This window comes from Chlorocebus sabaeus, chromosome 25 (assembly GCF_047675955.1).
Source record: "Chlorocebus sabaeus isolate Y175 chromosome 25, mChlSab1.0.hap1, whole genome shotgun sequence".
Classification (NCBI taxonomy): Eukaryota; Metazoa; Chordata; class Mammalia; order Primates; family Cercopithecidae; genus Chlorocebus; species Chlorocebus sabaeus.
The window spans coordinates 29,255,480-29,277,605 of NC_132928.1; the positions used below are offsets into that span (position 1 = coordinate 29,255,480).

The window sequence follows — 22,126 nt, forward strand, 5'->3', positions numbered from 1 at the left end:
AGGCAGGTTAAGCCGCACACCTTGTTCATCTCAGAATGAACTTTTCTTTCTTCATGTTCTTTCCCTTTAAAACACAGGATACGAATTCTCTACACAGGTCACTGGGCTGCCCTTGCTTTCTCCAGTGTGTTCAGGGACCCTCAGCCCATTGGGGCAAAGCTCGCTGATGGGAGCCTTGTAACCCTTGCGTCATTTTAAAAAATTGAAATTGACCCCCCTGCTCCCCACCAGTAAATGTGAATTACATGATAGCATGGGGCTATAATTTTGGTCAGACCCTTATGAAATATTTTTTTAGTCATGAAAAGAGCCATTGTCTTAATCTTAAAGTTTCCATATTAAGAAATTTAAAAAATAAATTGAAAAAGCTAAGGTTGTATTGGCTAAAGTTTCTGGAAAAAAAGTTCTTGCAAGGTTTCAAACAATCTCTCCTATGATATTTTAAAATGTACAAAGGGGAAAAAATTAGAGGAATATGAAATATAGCTATGTTTCTTAGTTGAGGTGTGTACCAAAAGTGTGGTGGAGGTCCTGAAATATCACCCCTTATTTTGTTCCATTACATGGTTTTAACCTTGACTTTGCTAAATAATATCTTTAAACAGGACAATGAATTACTGTGGTCATTAGGTTGGTGTCATTTGTCATGATCGGTGTAGGCTTGACTCCTGAGTATAGAAGGTTGTTAAATAACTATATAGTTATCAATGATCCAGACCAAATTCACATGTGTGTTTTGTTCATGTTTTTTTTTTTTTTTTGGTCAAATGTCAAGCTCTAGGAAGGGCCCTGAACATCTTGAGAAGGTCAGAGAGTGTGCTGCAGACTTTTAGAGGACTGGGGGTGGCCATGTCCTAAGAAACAGGTCCTTGGCCTGTGGAGATTTCTGAGAAGAGATCAAGGCTAGGCAAGGAAGGAACTGTGCATAAGGTAGGGAAAGGTAACAAAATTGGAGGTGGGATAAAATTTTAGTATTTTAGAAGAGAAGAGAGAAGGGAAGTATTGGTAGAAAGTTAACAGTAATTATAACATAGGGAAGGGACTTGGAAGGCATTGCATTGTGAAGTAGGTGAGGGGACAGTTTTCACAGGGGTATTCTGTATGTCAGCCTGGGGTTCAAGGATCAGGTCTGCCAGATAATAGCTGTGATACTTTTGGCAAAAGATGCAAACCTTCTTAGTGTCAGGGTTTTAATTTGTAAAATGGAGATAAAACTGAGGTGGCTGCCCTGTGTGTGAATTCAATAACCTACTTGAAAGTGCCTAGCATGGTTGCCAAAACACAGCAACTATCCAATCAGTACTGGTGGCCTTTTCTCCCCTCTTCTCCATTCTGAAATGAGGATGTCAACCTCTTCCTTCTTTCAGATTTTATGAACCTGAAGACGTCCATTCTATTATTGTGAAAGGGAGTATTCTAGAAGTTTTTTTCACCCTCACTAAACCAAAAATTCTTATTCTAATTTCAATTACTCCAGTTATTTAGTTTAAGAAATCTAGACTAGAACCTAGTGTCAATGAGGTTTAGAGATCATTTGCATTGTGGCTTTGTAATTCACATTGATTAATATTACAAGAGAATATGGGAGATGAGGTGAATAAGTTTCTCACTTGGGCTCTTGTTTATTTATTCATTTATCTATTTGTTTATGCATTTGGTCATTCTTGAAAGATTCAATTTGGTAGAAAAAGAAGGTTTCCTGAAGCAATACATTGCAATAAGATCTTTGCTCTCAAGCAATTAAAAATCTAGTAAAGAAGAAAAAGATGCCTACAAAAAGTTTAACTAAGCCTGGTGGTAAATGGAAAACAATATGGTCAGGAGGGTTTTGCAGAAACATTGAAGTGACCATTGAGAAGTTGCCATCTTTGAGATGCAGGATGGAGATGAGCATTCTGGGGCAGGAATGAGGACCAGGAGAGCTGTGAAGGATGTTCCAATTATTGTGGGGAGCACCTGTCCTGAGAGGCACCCTCCAGGGCAAGAGTGCCAATACATCATGCCAGCAACAGATGGAATGACAGGGTGCATGGGGTTAATCTCAGCCATAGCCTATGGGATGTTTGCCGTGCTGTGACTTACTTTTCAGATGTCATTTGGACATTACTAACCTCATGATGATCTCTAAGTTCAGAAACAGTGAGAGGATTAAAAGTTCTAGTAAGAGAAGGCAGATGACACCAATGAAAATAAAAGTAGCATATTTTTCTAAAATGATGAGCAAGGACATACGCCACACATGGTTAAGGGATGAGTCCTCATTTGGGCCATAAGCTCAATGCAGCACAAGGTTCAGGATAAGAACTCGAGATTTAACATCACCATGATTTTAGAAGCTTTTAATTTCTTTCCCTCCCTTCCTTCTTTTCTTTTCTTTCCTTTCCTTTTTTTTTTTGAGACGGAGTCTTGCTCTGTCGCCCAGGCTGGAGTGCAGTGGCGCAATCTTGGCTCACTGCAAGCTTCGCCTCCCGAGTTCACGCCATTCTCCTGCCTCAGCCTCCCGAGTAGCTGCGACTACAGGCGCCCACCACCACGCCCGACTAAATTTTTTGTATTTTTAGTAGTGACAGGGTTTCACCGTGTTAGCCAGGATGGTCTTGATCTCCTGACCTCGTGATCCACCCTCTTCAGCCTCCCAAAGTGCTGGGATTACAGGCGTGAGCCACCGCGCCCAGCCTCCTTTCCTTTTCTTTCTTTTTCTTTTTTCAGGGTCTTACTGTGTTGCCCAGGCTGGAGTGCAGTGGTGCGATCTCAGCTCACCACAATCTCTGCCTCCCAGGCTCAAGCAATTCTCCTGCCTCAGCCTTCCGAGTAGCTGGGATTACAGGTGCACGCCATCATGCCCAGCTAGTTTTTGTATTTTTAGTAGAGACAAGGTTTCACCATGTGAGCCAAGCTGATCTCAAACTCTTGACCTCAGGTGATACACCTGCTTTGACTTCCCAAAGTCCTGGGATTACAGGTGTGAGCCACCATGCCCAGCCAAAGCCTTTAATTTCTTAGAGAATCTTCTTTATCACTGTTAAAGTCAGAGGACAATAAAAATAATTGTAACACTACATATATGTGTTCACTATGTGCCAGGCACTGTCTGATGTAATTTATATATATAAACTCATTTAAACTTCATAACAACTCTATAAGGTAAGATATTACCCATATTGTAGATGAGAAAACAGAGGCACAGAGAACTTGTGCAACATGTCTGTGGTCATCTAGTAAGTGAACTAAGATTCTAAACCAGGAAGTCTGATGTAAGAGTCCACGACTCTTATCAAGCCTGGAATGAAGCATTGTTTTGTAATTTACTCATTTATTCATTCACTCAACCAACCAACCAACCAACCAACCAACCAACCAACCAACCAATCAATCAACTAACCAACCAACACGTTTATTGAGTATGTACTACATGCTAGTTACTCAGCAAGACATCAGAGCTAGACTGGGGGCCAAAAGCAGATGCTATCTTCATGAAACTTATAGATAAATCAGAGAGATAGATATTATTCAAATAATAACATCAGTAACCATAAAATTTCAGCATGAGCAAGAGGTGCAAGGTGCTAAGAAAGCTCACAGTAGGGAAACTGAACCTAGTAAGGGAAAACTTCCTTGAGAAAATAGTATCTGAAGCTGGGATCTGAAAGATGAGTAAGAGTTAACCAACTAAATAAGAGCAGAATTTGTGCTTCAAGCCCCTGTGACAAGAGGCTGAGGAACTGAAAGAAGGTCATTTTGATACTAGGAAGAGATGAATCCTACACGAAGTCAAACCACGTAGGAAGAGTTTGTGGGCTATGGAAAGGAATTTATTGTTTGTCTTAAGATCAGCAGAAAGCAATTGAAATATTTTCAATGCGGGGAGGGTGGCGTGGTGTGGGTTTCACATCACTCCTCTTGCTGCAACATGGAAAATGGATTTGAGATAGACCTGAGGTGGATGCAGAGAATTAGGCTATAGCCAACTGCATGAATTCCAGTGAGATATGATGGAGTTCAAACCAGAGGGTGACAGTGGAGGTGGGGAGAAATAGACAGATCCAAGGGATACGTGGCAGGCAAAATCTACAAAGCTCATTGTTGGGTTAGATGTGGGGAGATGCAGATAACCTCTGGATTGGTTTCTGAGGCTGGATGATGGTGGTGCCATCCCCTGTGATGGGTACACTGGCAAAAGACCTTGGTGGGTTTTTGTTCTGATTCTGGACAAGTAGGGTTTGGAGGCTTTTTTTTTTTTTTTTTTTGACGAAGTCTTGCTCTGTCATCTAGGCTGGTGTGCAGTGGTGTGATCTTGGCTTGCTGCAACCTCTACCTCCCGGGTTCAAGCCGTTCTCCTTCCTCATGCTCCTGAGTAGCTGGGATTACAGGTGCCTGACACCACCCCTGCCTAATTTTTTTGTATTTTTAGTAGAGACAGGGTTTCACCATGTGGGTCAGGCTGGTCTCAAACTCCTGACTCAGGTGATCCGTCTGCCTTGGCCTCCCAAAGTGCTGGGATTACAGGTGTAAGCCACCATGCCTGGCAATTTTTGTATTTTTAGTAGAGACAGGGTTTTGTCATATTGGCCAGGCTGGTCTCAAACTCCTGACCTCAGGTGATCTGCCCGCCTTGGCCCCCCAAAGTGCTGGGATTACAGGCGTGAGACACCATGCCTGGCCCCATTGCAGTCTCTTAAGTAACCAGGACTATAGGTGTGTGTTACCACGCCTGATGAATTTTTGTAGAGACCAGGGTCTCGCCATGTTGCCCCGTCTGGCCTCAAGTGATCCTACTGCCTCGGCCTCCCAAAGTGCTAGGATCACAGGTGTGAGCCACCATGCCCGGCCCATTTTATTACTTGTATAGTACCACTTTATGTTTATGAACAAATGCACTTAAAATCATCTTTTGGAACAAAACCTGTCACTAAAGAAACGACTCCTCTACTGTGAGTATAATTGCTTCTAAAATACCAATTTATAGACAGACTTGAGTAAGCCATCATTAATTCTTTGTATGATTAATGCATAAAATGCAGAGTTTCTATTAATGGAAAAGTAAACTCAAGCATCACGCGGATAATATCAATAATATGCATTTGTAATTACATACTGTAGATAACTGTAGAAGCTACATTTTATTACGCTAATAAAACGTAAAAACTCCTGAAGCAACCCAGACTGGGCAGCAGCAGCACTATTAGGGCTTGCTGCTTCATCAGTTAGGAGTCTGTTCAATTGTTCTTAGCTGGTAGTAACACTCACAGGGTATTGGGAAACCTTTTTTCTCCCATAAAATAATGATGATCTATTTTCCAAGATAAAATATTGCATGTTGATGGAATAATACAATATGAGAGTTATGAGAGTAGCAGCAAAGATAAAAATGAAACTTAACGAGGACAAAAAGGAAGATGGGAGAACTGCTTGTTCCTCTAGGTAGACCAAGTGACCAGGTTCTGTCACTGTACATGTTAAAAATGGTTTATTCTGTTAACATGCAGCAGATATTTGGGAGAACTCATAAAGAGAGTGCTAATTTTATGAAGGGGAAGTGTAAAGGGTTTCAAGTGTTACTGGGTTAATACCTTGGTCACACTGACAGGCAAAAGGAACAGTGTGTTGGATGAACTGGACCAATCGATATCTCTTTAGGTATCTGCCAATCATGCCATTAGAGTGGAAGACTGCGTGGATTAGTTCAAGCAGTTTCTCAGACGCTCCAACGACTCAGCCAGACACTTTTCCCTAGGTAGGAAATGGGGAAGAATGACTTCATTTTGGGGAGGATGAGGAGGCCTCCAGAATTGGAGAGCACTGGGATATGCTCTCCCATTGATACCTTTTAAAAAACCTAGCCAGTTCAAATATAAGCATTTTAAGTAGAGATATTAAGATTCTGAGTTTTGGCCAGGGGCGGTGGCTCATGCCTGTAATCTCAGCACTTTGGGAGGCTGAAGCGGGCAGCTCACAAGGTCAGGAGTTCAAGACCAGCCTGGCCAAATGGTGAAACCCCGTCTCTACTGAAAATACAAAAATTAGCTGGGCATGATGGTACATGCCTGTAATCACAGCTACTCAAGAAGCTGAGGCAGGAGATTGCTTGAACCAGGACCCCAGAGGCAGAGGTTGCAGTGAGCCGAGATCACACCACTGCACTCCAGCCTGGGCTATAGAGTGAGACTCTGTCTCAAAAAACGAAAACGAAAACAAAAACAAAAACAAAAACAAAAAGATTATGGGTCTTAATATGGCTGATGGCAATAAAATGTCTCAAGATAGACGTGTTTGTTTAATGGTATATATTATGTGCCATTAGTAATTCTTAGTGATGAAATTAAGCCTGTGTTTAAATCTTGAACAAGTCAAGCATCAGTCCTTAAAACACTTGGAGGCAGCTGACAGCTCTGTGTAACCTGTGCTGCAAAAATATTCATAGAAACACAGAAGACATTTCTATAAGCTAAACAAATAAGCAGACCCACCGAGTTACTTGATCCAAAACCCAACTGCCAGAGGATTTAAGATATCAACAATAGAGGTGTCAAAAGCATAATGTTTCTGTTGGAAATACCACCCAGAATTCCCAGAGAGCCTTTCCCGTTGATTAACTTTGAAACAAAATCCAAACATTCTTGGCTGCAGGGAAAAGTTTATGGTTTTTTTTTTCCCCAACACACTACCAATTTTGAACTAAAAATCATTTGATGTCAAAATTTTTCTTCTGAATAAGATACTATTGGTATCTTATATTCTAATCATCCTCCCAGAATATCCAGTTTCTTCCATGTTACAGAATTTTTGTCATGACACGAAAAATGAGGTTGCTCTGCTGAATTTGTAGTCTAGAAAGGGGTACGTGGATGGGCTTCAAGACGTCCAAATTTATCTACAAAAAACTGTTGTGTATGTGGTTTTTTTTTTCTGGAGAGAGGATTCAGAGCTCTCATAATATTCTCCAGACTGTGAGCTCCTCTTTTCCCATTTAACAAGCTTTCATGGTTCCTAACATAATTACTATAGGAATACAATTTGCAACAAGAGTTCCCCTTTCCTCTCCCTGAGATGTATTTCCTTATAAGGCCGAGAGGTGGCAGCATAAACACCAGCCTGTAGCAGCCCCATTTTCCTGACGGTGGAAAACTTTTAAAGGTAAAATTTATCTATGTGAGATCCTGTCAATAACCTTGATTTGGCTTGGATAAATTGTGGACATAATGTCCCATCAAACTGCCCTAAAATATTCGTAGAGGAGTAGCGTGAGATTGAATGAGCAATCCTGGACTTCAAGGTCACAAAAATTGAAAGACAACGTTTTGTTAGGAGTTGAGCACCGTGGAGAGAAAAGCACAGAGCAAGATTATTGGTTCACTCAGAGGCATATAAAATCAAATATAATTTCCTGAGTGGCGATTAGTATTTTATTTTACTACGTAGTATCATTGTTTAAATACTATGTAAGTTACCCTAAGAAATTACTTATTCTGAACAGGAAAATACTTTCGTTTCTTGGAACTAACAGCCAAAAGATCTCTTTCAGTTCTCGCACTCCTTAGGTGACTGAGAATAACAGAAAGAGGAAGTTGTTTTGCACGTGTAGATTCTGTGGATTTTTATTTTGATAATTAAGTATCACTTTCATTTTCTGTGAAAGTATGAGAAGCATGGATACAGAAGCATACTATAATTTTTATGCATACTGGATACATTTTTCTTCTTTAAACACATCTAGCCAGTTCAAATATAAGAATTTTATGTAGCTGGCCAGGCACGATGGCTCACACCTGTAATCCCAGCACTTTGGGGGACTGAGGTGGGCAGATCACTTGAGGTCAGGAGTTGGAGACCAGCCTGGCCAACAAAATTACAAAAATTAGCCAGGCATGGTGGTGCATGCCTGTAGTCTTAGCTACTTGGGAGGCTGAGGCAGGAGAATCGCTTGAACCCGGGAGGCGGAGGTTGTAGTGAGCCAAGATCGTACCACTGCACTCCAACCTGGGCAACAGAGCGAGACTCTGTCTCCAAAAAAAAAAAAAAGAATTTTCAGTAGCAGACTCTAGGTCTTAATATGGTTTATGATTATAAATGTCTCAGGATAGACTCATTTGTTTAATTGGGTATATGATGTGATACTAGTAATTCTTAGTGATGAAATTAAGCCTGTGTTTAAATCTTAAAGAAGTCAAACATCCAACTTTAAAATAAACAGTCACAGCTGGGCATCATGGCTGTATCCCAGCACTTTGGGAGGCCAAGGCAGGTGGATCACGAGGTCAGGGGATCGAGACCATCCTGGCTAACATGGTGAAACCATGTCTGTACTGAAAATACAAAAAATTAGCAGGGTGTGGTGGCATGCACCCGTACTCCTAGCTACTTGGGAGGCTGAGGCAGGAGAATCGCTTGAACCCAGGAGCCAGAGGTTGCAAGGAGTTGAGATTATGCCACTGCACTTTAGCCTGGGTGACAAAGCGAGACTCTGTCTCAAAAACAAAACAAAACAATCACTCAATGGGCTTAGATGAGACAGATTTTGCCTATTATTTCGATTCCTTGAGAAAGTTTCCATAAAATTCATAATTATTAAGTAACAGAAAGCATGAATGCACACACAACTTCACAGTTTCAAGCTATTCTGTGTGGGAGAAGATGATAGATATGAAGGGCCTGGTGGCATTTGACAAATAGAAGCAATGCAAATTTTGTGGGTGGAATAGAATTTGAGAACTATTCGCCAGCTTGTTTTGGTTCATTTTTCACAGTCCAGTTCAAACTGTGAGGTTCCCTTGAAATGTAAGATAATCTCCTGGGGTGAAATAGGAACAAAGTGTTGCATTATGAGTCCAGCTTCTCTCAGATAATTAGTAACTTTTGAAGGGCCATCAGTTGATCAATTAATTAATCAATCAATTATTACTTATTTGAACATCTACTTATTACCTAGTCATCTGCTAAGTGTTGTGAGGAATATGAGGGAAATTTAATGCATAATCCCATACTTGCATCCATGTTACCTTCTGTGCCTTCATGTGTAGGGTAGGGAGAAGAAAGTGTGCCATAGGGAGCCATGGATAGGCAGGGATGTCAAAGGGCAATTTTTTTAGGTGTTTTAACATAAACACTTCTGCCAGGTGCAGTGACTCATGCCTGTAACCGCAGCACTTTGGGAGACTGAGGTGGGCAGATCTCTTAAGGCCAGGAGTTCGAGACCAGTCTGGCCAACATGGTGAAACCCCGTCTCTAGTAAAAATACACAAATTAGCCTGGCATGGTGGCACATGCCTGTAATCCCAGCTACTTGGGAGGCTAAGGCAGGAGAATCACTTGAACCCGGGAGGTGGAGGCTGCAGTGAGCCGAGATTGCACCACTGTACTCCAGCCTGGGTGACAGAGTGAGACTCCATCTCAAAACAAACAAACAAACAAACAAACAAACAAACAAACAAAAATCAACACTCTGTCTCACTTTCTGAGGAACCTCTCCGATTGAGAAGGACTAAATGCAGCCCTTTTCATTTGCCTACTCCCCTCTTCCTATTAGTCCAGGTGCCTGACACACCTGGAGTTCCTTTTATAAAATGTTTTCATTAAATAAAAATTAGTCCAGATGGGTCACAGTTTGAACAGCCCTTACACTGCTAGCCTGACCGTCTTGTTCTCAAGGGTGATGTTTGTGTGTACTTTTTCTCCGTAGCTCTGCCTCAAGGGAAAGAAAGCACATAGAAGGCTTGTCAAACATGCAGGTCTTCTGGCAGCTTAGAGCCTGCTGGGGTGCATGGTTGTTTTTGGGGGGCAAGAGTGGGGCTCAAGTAACAATAGAATAGGTTCAGACTGGGTGGCCCTTTCTCCTGAGCCTTGAATCCACTTCCAACCCTGCAGGAATCTATACCTAGGGGACTATTTTTAAATACTCCAGGTGTGTTGGGGCTAACGGGGAGGCTGACTCAACCAAGATAAACTGACCACACTTTGGGTTATAGCTCCCATGGGGGAAAAAGGGATATTTCTGGAACCTTCTTATTCAGTATAGTTTCAGAATTCTGACACGATGTCTACTCTTCCAGTTATTTAAAGCATTTTTATTTTTATTTTAGCCCAATGGCTTTATAAAATTCACAAATAGCAGTTAGAGCCAACTTCTTCTTAATTCTCTTAAAAAATTCTTATGCTGGATCTTGACATCTCAGTTTTATTTGACGTAAAGTTATTCCGTATATTAGATGGTTTAAATCACCAATTCCTAAAGTGTAATCCTGGAAATACGAATTCCACAGTGTATTAATAAATCTTGCTTGGAAAAGGGTTCCACATCCAAATAAATTTGGAAAATGCTGGGCTGAGCCAAGTTCAGCAAGTTTCTTGACTGAGAGCCTTAATGTGAGATGTAACCCTTAGAGAGAGAATGGGCGGGGTTTCCCGAATACACTGGCCAGCTTCTTTCCCAGGGAGGAACTTGCAGAACTGGTGTTCTAAGACCCACATCTTGGGAAAACACTTGTTTATAGATTCATTTATGTCTGAAAAGATTTAGTACAGAGGAAAAGTGAACATAGGGAAGGCAAAAGACTGTAAAGGGGTTTATTTTGAAGGGCGAATGGCATGAATTGGCATATCATTTGAAAAACCTCTTTTTTTTTTTTTTTTTTTTTTTGAGACAGGATCTCAATCTGTTGCCCAGGCTGGAGTGCAGTGGCTCATTGCAGCCTCAACCTCCTAGGCTCAAGCCATCCTCCCATCTCAACCTGTCAACCTCCTCAACACTCCCAACTCCCTTCCCCCACCCCAGTAGCTGGGACTACAGACATGCACACCACCATGCCTGGCTAATTGTTTTTTGAATTTTTTATAGAGACAAAGGTGTTCCCCATGTTGCCCAGGACTTAGGGAGACACAGGACCACTGACCCCCTCTTGCATTCTCTCACTATTTAGTGTCTGCTATGAGCTGGGCACTCTGTAGTGTGTCTGTGCATGTGTGCATGGATGGGACAGGGATGTAGACATTGTAAAGAAGCTACATTGTAAAGAACTCTTGGGCTCAGGCAATCTGCCCTCCTTGGCCTTTCAAAGTGCTGGGATTACTGGCATGAATCACTGTACCCAGCCTGGAAAACCTCTTTTAATTACATATTTTATTTTCTGGTCACCAAAAAGTAACCTAAGACCAAAAAGGCAACAGATAGACCTAGAACACATTATAAGAAAATGCACTTTACGACTTTTAAAAAAAAAATGCATTTAGGACAACAAATTGGTGAAAATATAAGGAAGCATTGAAAACAATGCATATTTTCAGGCACAATTTAAAATAATGATCTCATTAAGATTCATGTCCCAAGAATATTTTTGTTTCTAAAAAATAGGCTTGGTACAGCTTAGGCCTTTTATGTATAATTTAACAACGGAAACCATAACGACAATAATGTATGGTAGGAAGAGTTTATTCTCTTGAATGAACAAATTAGGTCATCATCAAGTCGTTTTATTTAACGGGAATCCCCCGTGAGATATTCACATAGTGAGAAATAGTTCTTCTCCCTTTAGAGAAGAATGCTGAAAAGAACATTCCCCTCCATTTCACACAAGAGTGGAAGGGTACAGTGAAAACTGGGAACGTGTTAATTCCTGACAGTGATGCTGGAGTGCGTCCGCCGATCCAGCTGTCAGCGCCGTTAGGAGCAAGGCCGAGCCTGCAGCCACTGCGTTCTGTACTTGTGCTAGGTCCGAGCGTTTGAAGAAAAGATAGCAATTTCTCCCTTGCTCCCTGCTCCGTGGTTCCAGAGCAGGTCTCTGATTTGGAGCTTATTAATAGACCTCCATAATAAGATCATCGATAAAATTCTGAGCACCCAGTGCATCTACAGTGTAAGAATTCTTACCAGTAGGGGTGACAGCACAAAGGAAACTGAGGTTCTAATTTTGACTCCCCACGGGCGATAGGCATCTCCTGTTAAAAATCTGCGTGGTACAGAAGGCTGGACTGGCGGTGCTGGGGATGACCTCGGAAACATCTCCAGCACCTTTCTCAGCAAGCCTAGACCTGAAACTGGGAGGGAAGGATTTGCCATTGATGGTGTGTGCAGCACCGGGGGAGGGAGATCCTGAGTTGAACTTGCTTCGGAGAGAGCGTAACCTTTCTACCAGGTCCCATGCTCGGGACAGGTGTTCTTTGAATGTGTAAACTGAAGTAGTACTAAAAGTAACAATGCCGACCGGAGTGTGTACCTAATGGGATTTTGCAGTATGGACGAGGTTCTTTTAGGTAAGACGGTTAGGAGAGCGAATGCTCATTTTCGGTTTTCTTTTGCAAAGGCTTTCCCCGCATGGGGAGCTAACCCGCTCTGCTGGGGGTGCGGGGCGGGGCGCAGCCGCTCCGGAGCTCCCTACTCCCGGGTCGCGGCAGCCGGGGGCGCGGAGCCGGGCCGCGGTGAGGTTGCACCCCCTGTTAATTGCTTTAACCTCTGGTGGTTTCAGCGGTTGTTGGCAGAAAGATTCCGGCTAGAGCGCGTTATGGGATAAGGCTTCTCTGATGGTGCTCACGGGGGAAACAATGGGATGGATTTTGAGGAAACCGACCCAAGACGTTCATTAGCCGCTTAGACAGTCAGGGCCCTTTGCAAATATTAACATAGCCTGGGTATAAACTCCCAAGGGCAGGAAATTCGTTGTTTGGTACTCGTTTTTTTTTTGTTTTTGTTTTTTAAATTAAAATAACGTAGTGCAGCGCCATATTGAGTATTTAATAATTCCTTGAGAAAGAGTTTGGGGGGGAACTCTTTCTTTTTCAATAAAGAAAAGGGAATTTCTGCCACACCTCCCCCCGCTCCCGCATGCTTTTCTTCTGCATTTTACACTTACATGTATCTTGGAGAAAACCATATATAATATTTTAAAGAGGAGCAAGGTGATCACCGTAAGTGATCAGAAACATGGCATTAGACTGAAAGCGGGGAGAGTTACCTCTAATAATAGCTCTCACTGAGTGCTTACTGCCTGTCAGGTACTCTGCACTATCTTCTTTATTTAAATTGATTCTTTCCACTGCCTGGTGTGACAGGTGGTGTTATCCCCACGTTGTAGGTGAGGGACTGTTTCCTCTGCTGGCTGGCAGCAGAGGATTCAGACCCTGTCTCTGTGGCCGGACTTCTCCTCTCACCCGCTACAGGGCCTCAGATGGAGCCTGTGGCCAGCAGTAGCCTGAAGTATGGATCATAGCATCAGCAGCCTGCCTTTAAAACCAGCACCCCCCACACCTGAGCTGTGTGACTTTGACTAAGCTATTTAACCAGGGTTTCAGTTCATACATAGCTCCTGGGTTTGCTAGGAGATATAGAGCAATGTACACAGAGCCAGGTGATAGTAGGGGCTCAGTGAGTATTAGAAATGCACAATTTTTTGAGATGGGGTCTGGCTGTATTGCCCAGGCTGGTCTCAAACATCTGGGCTCGCACATTTTCCTGCCTCAGCTTCCTAAAGTGCTGTGATTACAGGTGTGAGTCGTGGTGCCCAGCTAGAAATGTACAATTCGTAGGAGTATTACTTCTTTATCTCTAAGTAGCTGGTGACTTATGCCCACAACCTGCAAATATGTTGTAAAAACAATACAATGAAGAGGCAGGAGAATTTAGGAGTTGAGCTTGAATCTGAAAAAGGTGCTCTGGGATACAAATCCTAGCTCTGCCCTGCTGGTTGCACGATGGAGCAGGTTAATTAACTGCTCGGTACCTCAGTTTCCTCCTATGTAACATAGAGACAATAATAGGGTTGTTATGAGACTAGGATGAGGGGATGATTAGGAAGTACTGTACATGGGGCATGGAACCTAGTTAGGGAAAAATAATTGTGTCTGTTATTATCTTCTGCAGGTGTGAAAATGGTGCATTTTCTTTTCTGTATTTAAATGCTAATAGTTCCAAAAGAGAACCATTGTCTTCCCGTCTTAATAGTCTCCTGTTCACACTTTTATTTATATTCTCATGGTATTTTGCTTAGGTATTGACACTATTTCACCTTTTTTCTTTCTTTCTTTTCTTTTCTTTTTTTTTTTTTTTTTTTTTTTGAGACGGTGTCTTGCTCTGTCGCCCAGGCTGGAGTGCGGTGGCACTATCTCGGCTCACTGCAAGCTCCACCTCTTGGGTTCGTGCCATTCTCCTGCCTCAGCCTCCTGAGTAGCTGAGACTACAGGCGCCCGCCACCACGCCTGGCTAATTTTTTGTATTTTTAGTAGAGATGGGGTTTAACCATGTTAGCCAGGATGGTCTTGATCTGCTGACCTCGTGATGCGCCTACCTTGGCCTCCCAAAGTGTTGGGATTACAGGTGTGAGCCACCGCGGCCAGCCACCTTTTTTCTTAATGGGTTACAAATATTGTCCTGTAATATTCTTATGTCTCCTTTTGGACTTAAGGAGACACAGGACCCTCTTGCATTCTCTCACCGTTTAGTGTCTGCTGTGAGCTGGGCTCTCTATAGTGTGTCTGTGCGTGTGTGCGTGGATGGGACAGGGATCTAGACATTGTAAAGAAGCTGCACTCTCCCTCAAGAACTCCAGAAGGAAAGAAAGCAAGACAGGAAGTAAGTTTTAGTAATCCAAGGCAGAGCGAGGCAAGAGCATCTAGACAAGGCACCAGGCAGGCAGGCTGCACGAGGAGGTGTCAGGTCAGGAGCGAGGTGGAAGCTGAGATGGGCTTTGCATGGGTAGAATTCCTGAAAGTATAGAGTGGAGAGAGGCCTGGGAGGGGGAACGAGAACCTGAGCAAAACCGTGGAGATGGACATGGAAGAAGGGCGTGGGAATGCATGTCTTGTGGAAATGTGTTAAATAAAGTGTAAGGAAGGGGAGCAGTGAAGGATGCGGCCAAGTGAAGTCCAACGGGAGCCTGAGGATGGGAGACCAAGGAGAGGTGAGGTTTTCCAGGGTCTGAGGAGGGCGAGGAGCAGTTTCATGTGTGTTTTTGGTAAAGGGTGAAAGGTGAAAGGAAATTCTAGCTGCCTGGGCTCTGCGATGGGGGACACAGTTGCAAATGGCACTGAGGGGGATGGGGAGACAGGGAATGAAGTATCTCCACAGTGCCTTGGGCTTCATTTCTCATGCTGGGCTGCTGCTGGGGCAGGCTTGGCTGAAGGTGAAGGGGTGGAGAAGGGGAGATGGTGGATGGAGACTTGGGTTTTCATTGCTTCAGGGCTTCCTGTGCCCTGGCACTGTTTTTCTCACAAAAACCATGTTGGAAAATGGCCCCAGGTTCTAAAGTGAACTCATAAAGCCCATTAATCCACAGCATACCACATAATATAGCATACCACAGTACAATTGGTATGAACTCCTAAGACTATGTCGTGGGATAGGATGTCTGTGGGTAATTCACTGCAAATTCCAAATATGTAACCGGCTAGGAACATGATGGTCAGCTGGGATTCTTTTACATGAAATGGTTCCACTATACGCCTGGCCTGGAGAGCACCTGTTCTATCATGAATGGCCTGATAAAATTTGAACTGGTAATTTTTTTAGAGATGGGGTCTCGATACGTTGACCAGGCTAGCCTCGAAATCCTGGACTGAAGTGATCGTGTTACCCCAGCCTCCCGAGTAGCTGGGACTACAGGTGTGCACCACTTCTTGTGGCTAGTTTATATATTTTTTGTGGTTTAGATTTTAAAAGACACATCAAATATGGTTCTTCTATTGCATTTTCAGGTAATACATTTTTATCCTATACTTAAGGAGAAGACATACTTAGTCAATAGCATTTGTTGTCATTGTCAATTCTTTTTTTTTTTTTTTTTCTGGAGACAGAATCTCACTGTGTCACTCAGGCTGGAGTGCAGTGGTGCCATCTTGGCTCACTGCAACTTCCGCCTCCCAGGTTTAAGTGATTCTTCTACCTCAGCCTCCTCAGTAGTTGGAATTACAGGTGTGTGCCACCACTCCTGGCTAATTTTTTGCATTTTTAGTAGAGATGGGGTTTTGCCATGTTGCCCAGGCTGGTCTTGAACTCCTGACCTCTGGTGATCCACCTGCCTCAGCCTCCCAAAGTGTAGGATTATAGGTGTGAGCTTCCATGCCCAGCCCCCTCACTGTCAATTCTTGATCATCAGCCTTTTAAACTGACTCTAGTACTGTTTTCCTGTCCTGGGATTTTAGAATCCTAATGGTTAGTATGATTATGAGAGATCACTCTTAGACACTTGTGTGGATAAAAACTATATAGAGCTCAATTGTGGGGTATATTTAAAAGTTAATACTGTTAAAGGAGAAAGTATTCTAATACCTGTTAAAACTGGTATCAGAATAATTAGCTGGGCATGACGGCATGAACCTGTAGTCCTAGCTACCCTGGAGGCTGAAGTGGGAGGATTGTATGAGCCCAGGAGTTTGAGACTGCAGTGAGCCCTGATCATGTTATTGCACTGCAGCCTAGGTGACACAGCAAGGCCTCATTTCAAAATAAATAAATAAATAAATAAAACCCAAACCCCACAAAACCCAAAAACAAAACACACACACACTCACCCACTATGGAGCACCCTACATGTATATGTACCAGACACTGTGCTAGACACAAGTGAATCTGTTCTGATTAAAATCAATCCCAGTGTCATAGAACTTCAAGTTGGAAAGACACACAATTAAGTAAATAATTAAGCAAATCATTCCAGGTGTGCCAAGTGCTGTGCAGGCAAAGTACAGAGTGCAATGGGAGCAAGTAGTAGGGACCACACCTGTGCTTAGGAGAGAGTGGCCAGGGCCAGCTTTGACAGGCAAGATGGACAAGGTGGACAGGTAGGAGTTAGCCAGGTGAAGAGAGAGGATGAGTTAGTAGAGGAAGTCGAGTGTATGGCCGTTGAGATGTATGAAGAACTCAGGAGGGGGTCAGACATGGTTGGAGGTGAGATGTTGACTGAGAAGCTGCTGAAAGATGAGATGACAGAAGTCCGATCATTCATGGTCTTACAGGCTCTCTTGAGGAGTTAGATCTTCCTGCCAAGAGCAATTGGAAGCCACTGAAGACTTTGAAGCCAACAATGACCAGACTCATATTGTATGATAAGATTTGTGTTATAAAAATTGTGATTTTGGCAGTGGAATGGAGAATGGGTTGGAGGGGTCATGAGTAAAGGAGACTAGTTAGCAGTCCGTGGTTACTGAGGTCCAGGTGAGATATGAAGGGGGCCTGGACCAGGGTGGTGACATTGGATGAGAAAGACTTAAGAGTCAAGATATACCATATTACCTTGATCCTGAAATGTAAGTATGTTTCATGTTTTTGTCTCTAAAATTGGGATAAGGCTTAGATTTGGTGATACTGATTCTTTCTTAGAGATACGAGTGACAATGGTGCATCTAACAATCCATGGCCTGTTGTTAGATGAAATTTGGTGTTTGGGAGAGAAAAGCTGCAGGACTTGCCGTTGTCATGGAGCTCAGTGGGTCAGGGGCTTGAGCAACTGACTGAATGGTAGAACTGCAGGTTCTGACAGAGAAAAGACATTATGGAACACTTATAGTCTTTAGCTTTAAAAAAAAATATGGCAGGCCGGGCTCAGTGGCTCACGCCTGTAGTCCCAACACTCGAGAGGCCAAGGCAGGCGGATCACAAGGTCTGGAGATTGAGACCATCCTGGCTAACACGGTGAAACCCTGTCTCTACTAAAAATACAAAAAAATTAGCCGGGTGTGGTGGCACGCATCTGTAGTCCCAGCTACTTGGGAGGCTGAGGCAGGAGAATCATTTGAACCCAGGAGGTGGAGGTTGCAGTGAACCGAGATCACGCCACTGCACTCTAGCCTGGGCGACAGAGCGAGACTCTGTCTCAAAAACAAAAACAAAAACAAAACAAAAAACCATGGCAAAGTTCAAACTGAAAAGTTATTAGTTAATACGTGCCAGAAGTTGAGTTACCATTTTTTTTTAAGAGATGGGATCTCACAATGCTCCCCAGGCTGGTCTCGAACTCCTGTGCTCAAGCAGTGCTCTCACCTTAGCTGGGGCTACAGGCTCATGCCCCTGCTCTCAGCTTGAGTTACCAATTTTAAAGGTTGTGAAATAGGATATCTGGGTTTTAATTGTTGATACTAAACTGTTGTGTTCGTTTTATGAAATACTCTTTTGTTAATTGCTGAAATTAAACTGGCTTTAGGGACAGATGCACCACCTCCCAGTTTGATCTCTTGGTCCTTGGTCGGCAGAGCTCACCCTTTTAAGGTGGCATATTTACATTCCCTACCATCTTTTAGCATCCCTTTAGCTTCAGTTTTCCTGTCTCTTGAGGACACAATAGCTTTACTTTGTAAATGACTGACCTCATGATGATACTAAATATTTGTTATGCTGGTGTCTTCCTGCTCAAATGTTCTGGAATGTTCTTTTTCTTTTCTTTTCTTTTTTTAAAGATACTGGGTCTCACTATGTTGTCCAGCTGGTCTCTGAACTTCTGGGTTCAAAGCATCCTCCTGCCTCAGCCTCTTGAGTAGCTGAGTTTACAGGTATGAGCCGCCTCACCTGGCGTCCTATTTTTTACTGCCTCTTGACAAAGCAACCAAGTTCCACACAGTATTTATAAGGCAAAAGGAGTCATTCATGGTGGGTAAGTATTTATTTTTCTTCCAGCTTACCCAGTGTGGAGGATATTTTTAGCTCAAGGCCTGTAGGGAATGGTTATTAGTAACCGGAGTAGGGAGGTTAGAAATTCCAAAGGTTCGGCCGGGCGCGGTGGCTCAAGCCTGTAATCCCAGCACTTTGGGAGGCCGAGACGGGCGGATCACGAGGTCAGGAGATCGAGACCATCCTGGTTAACACGGTGAAACCCCGTCTCTACTAAAAAATACAAAAAAAAAAAAAAAAAAAAAACTAGCCGGGCAAGGTGGCGGGCGCCTGTAGTCCCAGCTACTCGGGAGGCGGAGGCAGGAGAATGGCGTGAACCCGGGAGGCGGAGCTTGCAGTGAGCTGAGATCCGGCCACTGCACTCCAGCCTGGGCGGCAGAGCGAGACTCTGTCTCAACAAAAAAAAAAAAAAAAAGAAATTCCAAAGGTTCTGTCCTAAACTTGCTTATGGCAAAATTTAAAGCATTACTGTCTGCTATGGACTGAATGTTTGTGTCCTCTCAAAATGCATAGGTGGAAGCCTTAATTCCCCATGTGGTAGTATTTGAGGTCAGGCCTTTGGGAGATAATTAGGTCATAAGGGAGGGAAGCCTCATGGATGGGATTAGTGTTCATATGAGAAGAGACAGAGAGAGATGATTTCTCTTTCCTCCATGTGAGGAAGCAGGAAGAAGCTGTCTATAAACCAGGAAGAGGGCTTTTATCAAGAACTCAACCATGCTGGCATTCTGATCTTCAAATTCCAGCCTCCAGAACTAGGATAAATACATTTTTGTTTAAACCACCCAGTCTGTGGTATTTGTTATCACAGCCCAAACTAAAGACACCATCTAGCATGTTCTCTTCAGCTTGCAAATACAAAGATTGTTATAAAATGCTTTTAGGCTGGGCATGGTGGCTCACGCCTGCAATTCCAGGACTTTGGGAGGCCGAGGCGGGGGGATCACCTGAGGTCAGAAGTTCAAGGCCAGCCTGGCCAACGTGGTGAAACCTGGTCTCTGCTAAAAATACCAAAATTGGCTGGGCATGGTGGCATGCCCCTGTAGTCCCAGGTACTCAGGAGGCTGAGGCAGGAGAATTGCTTGAATCTGGGAGGCGGAGGTTGCAGTGAGCCGAGATTGGGCCACTGCACTCCAGCCTGGGTGACAGAGAGAAACTCCATCCCAAGAAAAAAAAAAAAGCTTGTAATTTTTTTATTGATTAGTTAATAATAAATATGAATCACTAGCAATAGTATTCTCAAGAAACAGCCAGTGTTTTAGATGCCTCATACTGTACCTCTGACCAAATAATTTTAATTTAGTGGGCCAAATTATTACATTTCTAATATTGTTATTTTTAAGATGATTTTATTTACTTATTTATATAATTTCAACTTTTATATTAGATTCAGGGGGTACACGTGCAGGCTTGTTCCGTGGGTATATTGTGTGATGCTGAGGTTTGAAGTATGGATCCTCTTACCCAGGTAGTGAGCATAGGGCCATAGGGCCCCATAGGTGGCTTTTCAACCCATACCCTTCCGCCCCTCCCACCTCTAGTAGTCTGCAGTGTCTATTGTTCCCATCTTTATGTCCATGTGTACTCAATGTTCAGCTCCCACTTAGAAGTGAGAACACATGGTATTTGATTTTTTGTTCCCACATTAATTCCCTTAGGATAATGGCCTCCAGGTGCATCCATGTTGCTGCAAAGCACATGATTTTGTTTTTATGGCTGCGTAGTATTTCAAGGTGTATATGTACATTTTCTTTATCCAATTCACCATGGATGGGCATCTAGGTCTTTGCTGTTGTGGATACTGCTGTGATGAGCATGCAAGTACATGTGTCTTTTTGGGAGAATGATTTATTTTCCTTTGGGTATATACCCAGAAATGCGATTGCTGGGTTTAATGGTAGCGGTATTTTAAGTTCTTCGAGAAATCTCCAAACTGCAGACTGGCTGAACTAAGCATTTTAAACAGTTTCTAAGTGTTTTCCTTTGCTGTGGAATTGGTCTTACGACAGAGCCAGGATGTAAACTGATAACTACTGCAGGCATCCTTGAAAGCAGAGTCTTAAGATCTGTGACTTTTATTTTGGGGGATCATTAGAGGATGCCCTTACACAGCCACTTACTTTTGGGAATTGGAACTTTGGAATTGCTGTTGCACATTTCCTGGTCTTGTCTTGTTCAGGAGGTGAAGGAGTCCATGGAATAGAATAGAACAAAGGGAGCTAAGCTTGGAAGAAATGGTTCAACTTCCTGCACTTCAACTGCATAGGATGAAGAGGATTCATTTGTCTCATTTGGTTGGAAGTACAGAAAGTGGTGCCTGACAACTCATCCAGGTCTACAGTTGGAGTTCTCTGCCAACCAGAGTACAGAAACTAGATATATTGACAGCTAAAACAGTATGAGCTCCTGATCGTGGTAAAAGTTTGGGATATGCCTGCTTCTGATATGACTCTTTTGCCCACAGGCATTAATAATAATTTAGCAAATCTTGTTTCTGTTTATACCCACACCAGCATATGTTATTGAGGGGAACAAGCAAGATTAATTTATTTAGAATGTGAGAAGTCTTTTTATGAGTCAGTAATGTGGACCTCATGAAACAAAATGAAGGTCGATCAGTTCCTAGATGCCCTGGAGAGGATTACAGCATGGCACTGCATGTCACTCTTTTTATCTATAGCTTTAAAGCAGAATATTATTACACTAGCAATTTTTCCTATGCTGAGATATGCAGAATGCCAAGGGAACAAGCCGCCTCCTGTGAGTTCTACTCTGGCACCTGCTTTTAGGATCTAGAAGAATAAGAGCTATAGGCCTACAGGACATTATCAAGCTTTCTGATTGTGAACATTAATAATAATAATGAACATCTTACGTTTTTATTGGGTGATTAAAAAATGTGTAAATACTTGAATACCAAGTCTGTATCTTGGCTGTTTCTTGAGAATACTTATCTCGTTGTTGGTGATTCATGTTTATTATTAACTAAGCAATAAAAAAGCATTTTATAATAATGAATAAATTACTTTAAATGAATATATAAAAGACATTGATATTTTCACTATGCAAAGAACTATGGCTTGGTGTGTTATACTGGTGAGGAAACATAGTCCTGGGACAAATGAAATTAGGCTGCCAGGAGTTCCATTCTATTTCTGTTGAAGGTTTTTTGGTAACTCTTTTCAAAATGATCCTCTCATTAACACTGTTCTAGCCTCTAGTTCTGTCAATCAAAAAATAGTTGCTGAGCCCCTTTGGTGGATAAATAAAGCCTTTTCTAGTGCAGGAAGGCAGGCATAAGGAAATCATGCAAGTAGGACTATGGTCCCTGTTTAAAAAGGGGCAACAGGGCCTCTGCTACAAATATGGTACCTTTGGGTGATGCTGAAAAAGGTGCTGCCCCCTCTGGGTACCTATAGCCTTTCAGGCTTGGGTTTGATGGACAGGCTTATACTGTGCTAATTAGGAATGTGAGCACTTTGCACTGACTAAGCTCGCATCAGGTCACACAATGGGTTGCATAGAACTTGAGCTGCATTTCAG

The 22,126-nt window shown here is 42.8% G+C and overlaps 1 long non-coding RNA gene across 1 annotated transcript; it reads left to right on the forward strand.

Moving 5' to 3' along the window:
- The first annotated feature begins 18,375 nt into the window (after positions 1–18,375).
- On the forward strand, positions 18,376–21,494 carry LOC140710264 (uncharacterized). Its single transcript, XR_012091221.1, has 2 exons — positions 18,376–18,465; positions 20,763–21,494. It is a non-coding gene; the product is annotated as an uncharacterized lncRNA (long non-coding RNA).
- The last annotated feature ends 632 nt before the right edge of the window (positions 21,495–22,126 follow it).